Below are 11,449 nucleotides of genomic sequence, written 5' to 3' on the forward strand. Positions count from 1 at the left end.
AAACAATTTTGAAATTAAGATGACCACCATCCAAATAATACAAAAAAAATTGCAATTTTGAGGAAATATGATGGAAGACCCAAACAAACATTTAAAGATATTCCCACAGTTGTACGACACATTTGAATACAACAGAGTGACCAACGACGTGATCCGTCTAGAGTTATTTCTATTCTCACTTTGTGACAATGCCTATGAATGGCTTGATTCCTAGTCGAGTTCCATCACGACATGGGACGACTTAAAAAGGAAATATTTACACAAATTATCCCCATTAGTCTAACCATCCAATTGAGGCGTGAATTTCTAATTTCAAGAAATTTGAAGGCAAGAATTTATATGAAGCGTGGGAAAGCTTCAAGGCATTGCTTAGGAAATGCCCACATCAAGGTATGCAAGACTTCCTTCAATTGCAATTTTTTTATAACGGATTGGATGGGCCTTAAGAGTCGGCTTAGATGGCGCCTTGGTCAGAGTCTTCATGAATAACATCTACTTAGCCTATCAATTAATTGAAGACATGGACATGAACTCATACATATGTCCAAACGAGCACTTTTCATGCATCCAAAAGTCATCGATAGCTAAAATGATCAAGGAAGACGATAAGTATCAACAAATCTTGGAAAAATTACATCGTTTAGAGAACACTGTCAAGCCATCAATGAATGATGGCACTCAAAGCTACACGTTGTACTTAGAGACCCAATCGGAGGAATTGAATTACTTGGGAAACAGGGATGAAAATCCCTATTCAAACACCTACAACCCTGGTTGAAATGACCATCCGAATCTAAAGTGGGGAGGCAACCAATGTAGTGAAAAACCTAGCTTCAAGATGACATTCAACAAGTAAAGACCAAATGCGTAAAAACTCCCACATTTGCAAAGATCTCAAGAGAGATCCATAGGTAACGACCACGTTGGTTGTGGTCAACGCTTGGACCGAATCAAAAATGATATGCATCTTATGAGGTTTGACATTCAACAAGTAAAGACCAAATGCGTACAAACTCAAATGGACTTTACTGAATTAAAAGAAGAGATGCATAATATCATGAGCACATTGAATGAGATACAGAGGCAAATGGGCATTAGTTGTAACAGCCTGAATTAGACCCTAATCGGAACAGTGGTTTTGGGACTACGAGTTCGAGTCTGAAAAATATTTTAAAATTATTTTCAGTGTTTATTCTGTGTAAATTTATATCTGTGAAATTTTCGTGCTTTAATTTTGTCGTTTAGGTGCCCGATTAAATAAAAGGGCTAAATCGCGTAAATTAAAAAAATTTGATGGTTAAAAGCATAAAGGGGCAATTTATTAATGGCTTATTAGGTGGAGGTCCTTAAGTTGAAAATGGACCATTAGTATTATAAGTGGACGGCTAAGGACATTAAAATGTGATAAAATAATGTTTTAACTAAGGTTAAAATTGTAATTGAAAATAGTAAATGAAATAATATGTTATAAAATATCATAAAATAAACATAAAATAAATTATACTCATATCATTTTCTTTATTCATACACCGAAACCATAAACAAAAGAAAAGAAAAAGAGAAGCCTAAGGTTCGGCAATCTCCCAAGCTAAAATCAAGGTTTGTTCTTTGTCGGTTTTTGATAATTTCTACGTTTTTGAGATCGTTGCTTCGAGTACTACAAAACCCATGCTTGAATTTTTTATTTTGATGAATATTTTGAGTTGTTCCATTGTTGATAACTTGTGATTTTTGTTGTTTGATGATGAATAATGGAAGATATGTTTTAGATTAACATATTTTGTATTGGAGTTTTTGATGATTTTGAATAATTAGGACTTAATCACAATAATAATAATTTGAGGGACTAAAATGTGAAATTAATAAAATATATGGAACCATTCGGCCTAACATGAGCGTTGTGAAATTTTGTGTATTTTGTGTTTTGTGCAATAGGGACTAAATTGTAAAAATTGTAAATATTAGGGGTAAAAGGTAATTTGCCCATTTATGTGTTTTTGGACTAAATTGAATGGAAATATGTTTGAATGAGCTTAATTTGAATATGTTTAGATCAAGAGCTAAAGAAATCGAATTTGAGCCGGGGAAAAACGAAAGTTATCGACTAGCAGCCTCGTCTAGTTTTTACGACATCCAAGATAAGTTTATAAGCAAATAGACATGTTTATTGATGGTATAAAGTTATATTTACATGCTATTATGAAATGTTATAATTAAATTATGCTAAGACCGAATATGTTAAATTTGGCTATGACATTTCTGAGTTCGATTTGACCGAGAAACGACGTCCGAAAGCCCCGTATAAACCTTAGGAATAGCTAGGATACATATGTCATGACATAGGATTCTGATATATGTGTACGAGTAAGTCCATGGCATCGATTTGTGATTCTGATATGTGTTTTCGAGTAAGACCCTGTCTGGGACAGTGGCATCAATGTGTGGCTACATGTAAGACCACGTTTGGGACGTTGGCATCGTACGATTTATGTGATTATCTGAGTGTCCTATCAAATTTCGAATGGTTCATCGGGCAAAGGTAAGTTGTGCATGATTGTGTAATACGAGTGGAACGGCCAAAGATGAATTAGTTGTTTGGCTATTAATGATAAGGTAAGTTGGTACTTGGTATTTGTTTTATTCACGCATATTTGATGATAATGACTTTAAGTGATGTTAGTATATGTGTATTCGGCTTGTAGTTATATAAGTTGAGTATGAGAAAATGACTCATAATTAAATGCAATGTATGTTTAGGTATAATTGGTCTTATTGGCTATTTATGTATACATATGCGATACTACATAGTGATTTTTTTTAAGCTTATGTGTAAAAGCATATGCACGCATGAATATAATATAATTAGTGGTTTTTGAGAAGTTGAATATTAATATACTCAAATGGTCAGGTGAGTACTCGGCCAAGTAAGAAATACAATTACTTGTATATAAATAAATATGTGCATTTGGAAGGGTAAAACAAAGTGGTTGGTAAGTTGGTTAATAAATAGATAATGTATGTATTTGATCATTCGGCCAAGATGATGTTTAAGTGCGAAGGTGTATATGTGGATGTACTTATAAGTTATAACTTGAGATTAAATGGTATTTAGTTACTATAAATATTAGTTAGCGTAATTGAGTTAAATACTTTGTTGGGCTTACTATTTGGTTATGACTTACTAAGCTATATTAGCTTAATGTGTGTATCTTTGTTTGTTTTATAGATATTGGAAATCAAGTTACAGGCTCGGGGATCGTCTACAAAGTTCATCACACTATCTACTGTTTTGGTACTCTTTTTTTAGCTAAACTTAAATTATGGCATGTATAGGCTGAAAGATGTTTTGAAATATTAGATTCTGGTTTTGTATATAATGAGCCATGCGAAAATGGCTAAGTTATTACAATAGAATTTGAGTTATGTTAGTTAAGGTTTAGATTAATTTTGGTTAACAGGTTGTGTGCCATAAAGGTATGATATATGAGGTAAGCATTATTTATTTGTGAGTGACTTACTAAATATGTTTGAATTTGACATGTTAATTAGTTGTGAGGGGGAAATATGGAATGCTGCATAAATCAAAGTGTTAGGTAGTTATGTTTAAGTTGATTAGTTCGAAGGATATGAGGTAGGTAATGCATGTGTCTTATGGTCAATTTGGTTGTTTGGTATGGGAAACTTGATATTCAAACGGTAAGTTGAATATATTACATATGTGAATCGTTGATAGGTCTGGTTATGGAACAATATTTCAAAGACATCTATAATTGCATGAGTAGGTGTGGTGTTTACTGGTGAACTATGTTGATGTTATGTTGGATGCTTGTATTACTCAATTTGGTAATTAACCTAATAGAACTTGAGTTGCATAAGAAACTGTGTTTTTTTTTAAATATATATATTGTACTAGTATGCGGATATAATTTAAATAAATGGTTACTTACATGTCTAAATAAGCATGTTTATAAATGCACTTGTACTTGGTTCATGTGTAAACGTGCATGGTCATATAGATTTATTAGTTTTTAGTACATTAATGAATGTGTAAAATAGAACTATGTAGGCCGAATGAATAAAGAATGCATTAGGATTATTTATTTGTATATTCGGATATTTGCATTGGAAATTTGTATTAGTTTGTAAAACAAATGAATTTCATCTTAGCTCATACGATACTGCCGCATTAATGAGTGGTGAGGTTGAAAATGATATTTATTTATTTTGATTGATGTAAAATTTATACATACACATGACTTTTGTAAAACAAGTCTAATATTCAATAATAAAGTTGTGGAGTGTCTTATGTTCTGAGTATGTATAAAATGCTTAATATTTATATATATATATACATATAAACTCATTTAGGACTATGCAATATTCATATTGCATTGTAAACTATAAAATCTTTAAAATCTAATATTCGAACGAGTTATATATATATTTGTTATCTAGATCTCGAAGTACAATTATTAATGAATATTTCTTTGAATAATAGTGTAATCGGTAATGCCTCATGACCCTAATTCGGCGACGGATACAGGCTAGGGGTGTTACATTAGTATTCTAAGTAATACCAAAAACAATCCCCAAAAGGATGGAAAAGGGCATGTAAATGTGATCGCACTTCATTTGGGCAAAACACTAGTAAACTCAAAAAAGCCCACTACCAGGGAGGATGATGAGGTCGAGAAAGAGGACCAAAACCTTAATGAGTCGGAAGTTAAACTCCCACTGGTTCGACTGAAACATAGCTCCCATTTCTGGTTTCCAACCAAAGGCTCCTTTCACGAAGACTTCTCATCTTGCAAAACCCTTGTAAAGAAACACACACATGGTTAATGGCTTGAAAATCAATAACCTAGTTTTTGGTTGATTCTTCCACTAAGAAAACTTTAACCATAATGAGTTCCACGCCTTTTCCTTTTTCAGCTAGATAATCCAAATGCTCCTTTCAATTTGAGCTAAAGTACCATTTCCTGTTACAGAATAAACATTTGATCTTTTTAGGATCTTTTGGGTTCTTAGTTTTCTTCCTATTCTAATGAGGTGGAATCGAAGACTTAGTCGGGTCTTGTTTCCCTTAGCTTTCTACTTCCCCTTAAAAGATGAGAAGCACACAACTAAGTTTGTCTCAGGTTTCTCCTAAGCCGACTTACCACCATTCAACTTCAACTCATAGGATTAATTCCTTCATAAGCTAAGTCAAGGTAAGCGCCTTGTTCTAAAAGTTGTAAGCGGCCCTTCAGCTAGTGATCCTTGGCCAAGGATTTGAACACTATTTCAATTTGAGTGTTCACGTTTAGTTCAACCCCATTATCCTTCACTTCTGCAAAGAATTTCATAAGCTTAAGCATATGCTCTTTGATTGGTTTGTCGAGTTTCTACTGGGAGTTCATCAAATTTGTAATAGCGAATTGTTGAGCCAATGTGACCTGGCCTCTAACCATATCCTCTAATTTTTTTCATGATCTCTTTGGCAGTATGTGTAATAGCCCGATTTAGCTCCTAGTCAGAATAGTGGTTTCGAGACCACGAATCTGAGTTAGAAAAATATTTTAATTATATTTTATGTGTTTACAACATGTCAAAATGCATGTGCGAAATTTTCGTGAATTAATTTTACCGATTGGTTGCTTAATTTTATAAATGGACTTAATCGCAAAAATTGTAAAAGTGGCTAGCTAATTTTTAAAGTGCTACATTGCTATGGCTTTTATAATGTAGGGTCCTTAAAGTGAAATTTGGTCTTTAAACCATGGGATGGACGGTTATGGGATTATATTATAAGGTTTTCATATTAATTTACAAAGGTTAAAAAGGTAAATAATATATTATTATGAAATAAATAAAACAAAACATAAAAAAATCACATGCATTTTTCATCTTTAATGGCCGAATGTGGAGAAAAAGAAAGCCATGGAGGTTGTTTTTAGTTCGGCACCTTTGGAAGCTAAATTAAAGATTCGTTTTTGTTCAGTTTTTGATAATTTTTACATTTTTGAAATCGTTACTTCGTGTACTAGCTGCCCGTGCTTTAATTTTTGGAATTGATGATGAATTCGAGATTTGCCATTGTTGATAATATGATGAAATTTTTGTTTGATGATGAAGAATAAATCTTTGATGCTTGATTTTCATGTTTAATTAAGTGATCTTTGATAAAAGTGTGTATTAAGGACTAAATTGAGAAATTTATAATCTGAGGGGTCAAAATGTGTAATAAATGAAATTAATGGGCTGTTAGGGACCCAAGGTGAATTCGTCCTAACATGGGCATAATGAAATTTTGAATAATTTGTGTTGTTTAGGGACTAAATTGTGATAATGTGAAATGTCAAGCGTAAAAGTGTAATTAGCCCATTTATGTGTTTTTGGATGAACTTGATTGAATATATGATTAAATTAGTCGAAATTGTATTGAATTAGATCAAGAAATAAGGAAATAGGATTTGGATCGGGGAAAGTCAAAAATTATCGAATAGTCATTCTGGTCTGTTCGTGTTAGTACAAGGTAAGTTCATAAGTAAATAAATGTTGTTAAATTGAAATGTATGTGCATTATATGTGCTGAATTGAATTGTAAAGAAATATATATGTGATGCCGAATTGAATCAAGCTTGGGAGAATTTGTTTCGACCATGGATTAATTGAATATGTGAAATTGAGAAAGTTTTGATAATGTGACAACGTCTGAAAAGCCCCGTACGAACCATAGGAATAGTTAGGATACATATGTCATGACATAGGATTTCGATGTGTTATCGTGTAAGACCACATATGGGATGTTGGCATCGATTTGTGATTTATGTGTAAGACCATGTTTGGGACATTGGCATAGTATTTGATTTCGTGTAAGACCCTGTCTGGGACAATGACATCGATATTTGATTACATGTAAGACCACGCCTGAGACGTTGGCATTGTACGAACTTATGAGCTGTCTGAGTATCCTTAATGATTCCAAACGGTTCAACAGGCATTCTGAGAAATGAATAACTATGTGAAATTATATCTGATTTAGGTACGTGTGATTTGTTTATGAAATTCAAAGATGAAAGGTGAGTATGTATCATATGACCATATGTGAAATATATGACAACGAATGATATAAATGTATATAAATGAATGATGTGTTATATATACTCGTTATATGGAATTGTGGTCCTATGTTTCGGACATGAGATTTATGAAACATGAAACATGGCTTTGAGGTATGACTGCTTGGTACGAAAACTTGATCAGATAATGAAAGTAAAATGGTTGAGTTGGTGTATTCTTTGTATGTAATATATAATTAGTAACATAAAATCGATCTTGGTTGGCTATATGATTCATGTATGAGAATTTGGTTTATGTGAATAAGGGAACTATGGATGTTCGAGTCTGGAAGTGTTTGTAAAGAAGTTGATACAACTTTATATATGATTTGTAGTAAATGACCATGGTTTGGTTGGCGATGTAATGAATATGTGCGAGCTTGATTTATATGATTAAGCTAACGGATGTTATTCAAATTTGAAAGCATGGTTATATGTTCATTGATAAATAAGATAAATGGAGTTATTTAACATGGTTATATGAATTTATGGGTACAATGAATGTATATGTGATTGAGATTTGTTAAATTTGGTTTAGTGTAATTGGTTTATAAATATCATTGAAATGATTATTTGCTTATGGCTTACTAAGCTTTCAAAGCTTACTCTGTGTGTTTTTCCTATGTTTATAGAGTTTCAAAGACCTGCTCGGGTTGGAAGTTGTAGGAGACGTCATCACACTATCCAGTTATCACTTCGGTAAATAAAATTTCTAAGTTTTGGTTATGTGGCATGTATAGACTAGTTTTGAGATGGTTTATTTTGATTTGAGATATATATATGGCCAAGTGAAATGGTCATTTTGGTGTGTTCATAATTGAGAATTTGGTAATGTTTGACATGTGATTTTAGTATGTTTTGGTATAGATGGCTTAATTGATATATGTTTGGAGTTGAATTTGGCTGAAAATGTTGTATATATGATGCTTGATTTTGGACTTGTAGGGAGGACCCAAATGGGTGGCAAATTGGCTTTGCAAATGGCCTATTTTTCTTCACACGAGTAGAGACATGGGTGTGTGTCTCAGCCATGTGCGACACACGGTCATGTTACACGGCATTGTGTCCCCTAGGATAGGCCTACAAATTTAAGTTAGTTTCAAGCACGGGCTAGACATACGAGCGTGTCTTGTGGCCATGTGGACAAGTCAGTATGTATGTCTTGTTTTGCCACGGCCTAGACACACGGGCGTGTCTAATGCCATGCAAGGCACACAGCCTGTTTACACAGGCATGTGACCTTTGTCACTTAGAAAAAAATTGTTAAGTTTTGGGAAAATTTTATATGTGTTCGATTTTGTCCCGACCTCTTTCTAATACATGTTTATGGTCTTGTTGACCTAAGAAAAGGACTTTATGTTGATATTTGACTATCATATGATGATGTATGACTTTTAAATTGTGAAATGATTGCGAAAAGTTCCAATATGTCTGGTAATGCCTCATAACCCTTGTCCGACGATGGATACGAGTTAGGAGTGTTACAGTATGAAAATTCTAGTGTTGCTTTTGCAGCACACTACTCATGCTCGCTAACATATAACATCCAGCAATCAAGTTAGAATGTAACACCCCTCACGTATATTCAACGCCGAAACAGGGTTTGAGGCATTACTAGACTTACATCACAAACAATCATACAAATCAAGTCATAAATTTGTGTCCAAATTAAAACCATTCACATTCAATCATAAAGTCCGTAGTACGAGCCTACGAGGCCCAAAACATGCTTTGGAAGTGGTTCGGGACTAAACCGGCAACTCGAGAAAATTTTACAAAACTTAGAAAATTTTTCCACTAAATAGGGGTCACACGCCAGTGTGGATATGGGACACGCCCGTGTGAGCAAGCCGTGTGGCTACATACGCCCGTATCCCTACCCTGTGTAACTCTCTATTTTGCAATACATGAACAAATTGATGTCACACGCCCGTGTGCTAGGCTATGTGGATAATTAAATTTTCACAAAATAAGTTTAGACTTCACACGCCTAGGACGCATGCCCATGCCTGAGGCTGTGTGATCCACACGGCTGAGACACACGCCCGTGTCTCTGCCCGTGTGCTCAATTCTGAGCATTTTGTTTCTCAAAATTAAGGTGCAAGGGACACACAGCCAAGACACATGCCTATAGGGAAAACCGTGTGTCACACACAGCCTAGACACACGCCCATGTGTCTATCCGTGTGGACAAACTAAAGGATATCTACCAAGCCATTTGTCATCCTCATTTACACTTACACACATACAAGTTCAATGGCATAAACCATGGCATGTTTAAGAACCCAAAACATCCATAATCAAAACTAAATCATGACATTCATTACCAACACTTAACATATTTACTATAGCATGTTTTACCAAATCAATTCATACCAAACTCACATTCACAAGTGTCAACATGAATACTTCCATCATGCATAATTCTACTTAGTTTTCCTAGCACACCAAAGGACTGATCTCATCCATTTCACAATAAATCATTTAACCATAATAAACATATAGCAACCCAATACAAAACACATAAACAAAAGGCATTAGCACATATACTTATATAAATGGGCTTACAACAATTTTAGCCAAAATAAGCCAATTACATGGCTAAATACTAAATCACCTTAAACAAATGTAAGCCAATACATTTGGCTAAATCAAATGGCACATATAACAAAATGACCAAGTCCCTATACATGCCAAACTTTCAAATACTAAGATCATCAATACCCAAAATGAGAGTTTGATAGTGTGATTCGAATATCCGACGATCTCCGATCTGAGTTAGCTTGGCGACACTATAAAACATGGAAAATAAACGGAGTAAGCTATATAGCTTAGTAAGCTCGTATGTAAGAAATAAGCAACCTTACCATGCATACAACATTCAAATAATATAACATAATTAAATGTAAATTTACCATAATATCTTAATTCATTCCATCAAAAAACTTACCTCATTTTCATCATTACAAGCATTTAATAAACATGAGCTTTACACACATATCTGAACCATCTCAAAATGAACTTACACATATTCACATCTTTCGCATACCCGTGAACCACTCGGAATAATAATGTCGGATACTCGGGATTTCTGCATACTAAGTGCCACATACGTAGCCAATGCTACCTCAATCTCATATCACATAATCGCTCATTCTCGAGCTATAGACAGGCACACAAGCTGTCAGTCAAGACGTAGCTACACGGTGCTACTCACACTAGCTGTCAAGTATCCGCAATATATTCCGGTATACTCAGCCACTAGTAGGACGTACAAGACCAGCACCCAGATCACATAATCACGTAACACATAATGACCCTAGTGACATGTCACTTGTATCCTAATCTATTCCTAAGGTTCAACGGGACTTCTCACTTGTCGAATCGTCGTCGAACTCTTTCATAGAATTATACTCACATAATCAAACATACAATTCATGCAATATTAAAGCATTTAAGTACAATTATTCTAAAGCTTATTTTTAACATACAAACTTACCTCGGTACAAAATGGCTAATAGTTCGATTTAGTCCATAACCTTATTCTTTCCCCGGTCTAGGTCAAAACCTCGTCTTTCTTGATCTATAATACCAGATTTAACTTATTTAATCATCACATTATTCAATTTAAATCCAAAAACACCTTACGAAAAAAATTACATTTTTCCCTAACTTTTTAACTTTTTACATTTTAGTCCCTAGGCTCGTAAAATGATTTTATCCAATTTCTTCATTACCCAAGCCTAGCCGAATCTTTTTCATGCTCATAATAGCCCACATTTTTTATTTATTCACATTTTTACACACCATTTACAACTTTTACAAATAGGTCTCTATTTAACATTTTCATCAAAAATCACTTGGTAAATGTTGTTTATTTAACACCAAACATGCATTTTCTACCATTAAACAATAAAATACACAAATATTCAACATGGGTAAAATTTAATACTTTGATTTTCTTTGAAATTAGTCCTTAGAATAGCTAAATCAAGTTACAACATTCACAAAAACGTAAAAATCATTACAAACGGGACAAAGACGGACTTACAATCGAGCTTGGAAGATTGGCCAAAAACCCTAGCTATGGTTGCTTCAGAAATTCGGTTATAGGGGACTAAATTGGAGAAATGACATCTTTTTATTAGTTAATTTGTCTTTATTATCCAAATGACCAAAATGCCCTTAATGCCAAACTTTGAAATTTCACCTAACCATGTCCATTTTTGTCCAAATTAAAGTATAATGGTCTAATTACCATTTAAGGGCCTCCAAATTAAAATTTCATAGGAATTAGACACCTCTAGCTTCTAGAAAACACATTCTGCACCTATTGCAATTTAGTCCTA

The 11,449-nt window shown here is 33.8% G+C and overlaps 1 pseudogene; it reads right to left on the reverse strand.

The window, feature by feature from the left end:
* Positions 1–294: 294 nt before the first annotated feature.
* LOC121210201 (uncharacterized) lies at positions 295–394 on the reverse strand (annotated as a pseudogene).
* Positions 395–11,449: the final 11,055 nt, after the last annotated feature.

This window comes from Gossypium hirsutum, chromosome A11 (assembly GCF_007990345.1).
Source record: "Gossypium hirsutum isolate 1008001.06 chromosome A11, Gossypium_hirsutum_v2.1, whole genome shotgun sequence".
In the NCBI taxonomy this organism is placed as follows: domain Eukaryota; kingdom Viridiplantae; phylum Streptophyta; class Magnoliopsida; order Malvales; family Malvaceae; genus Gossypium; species Gossypium hirsutum.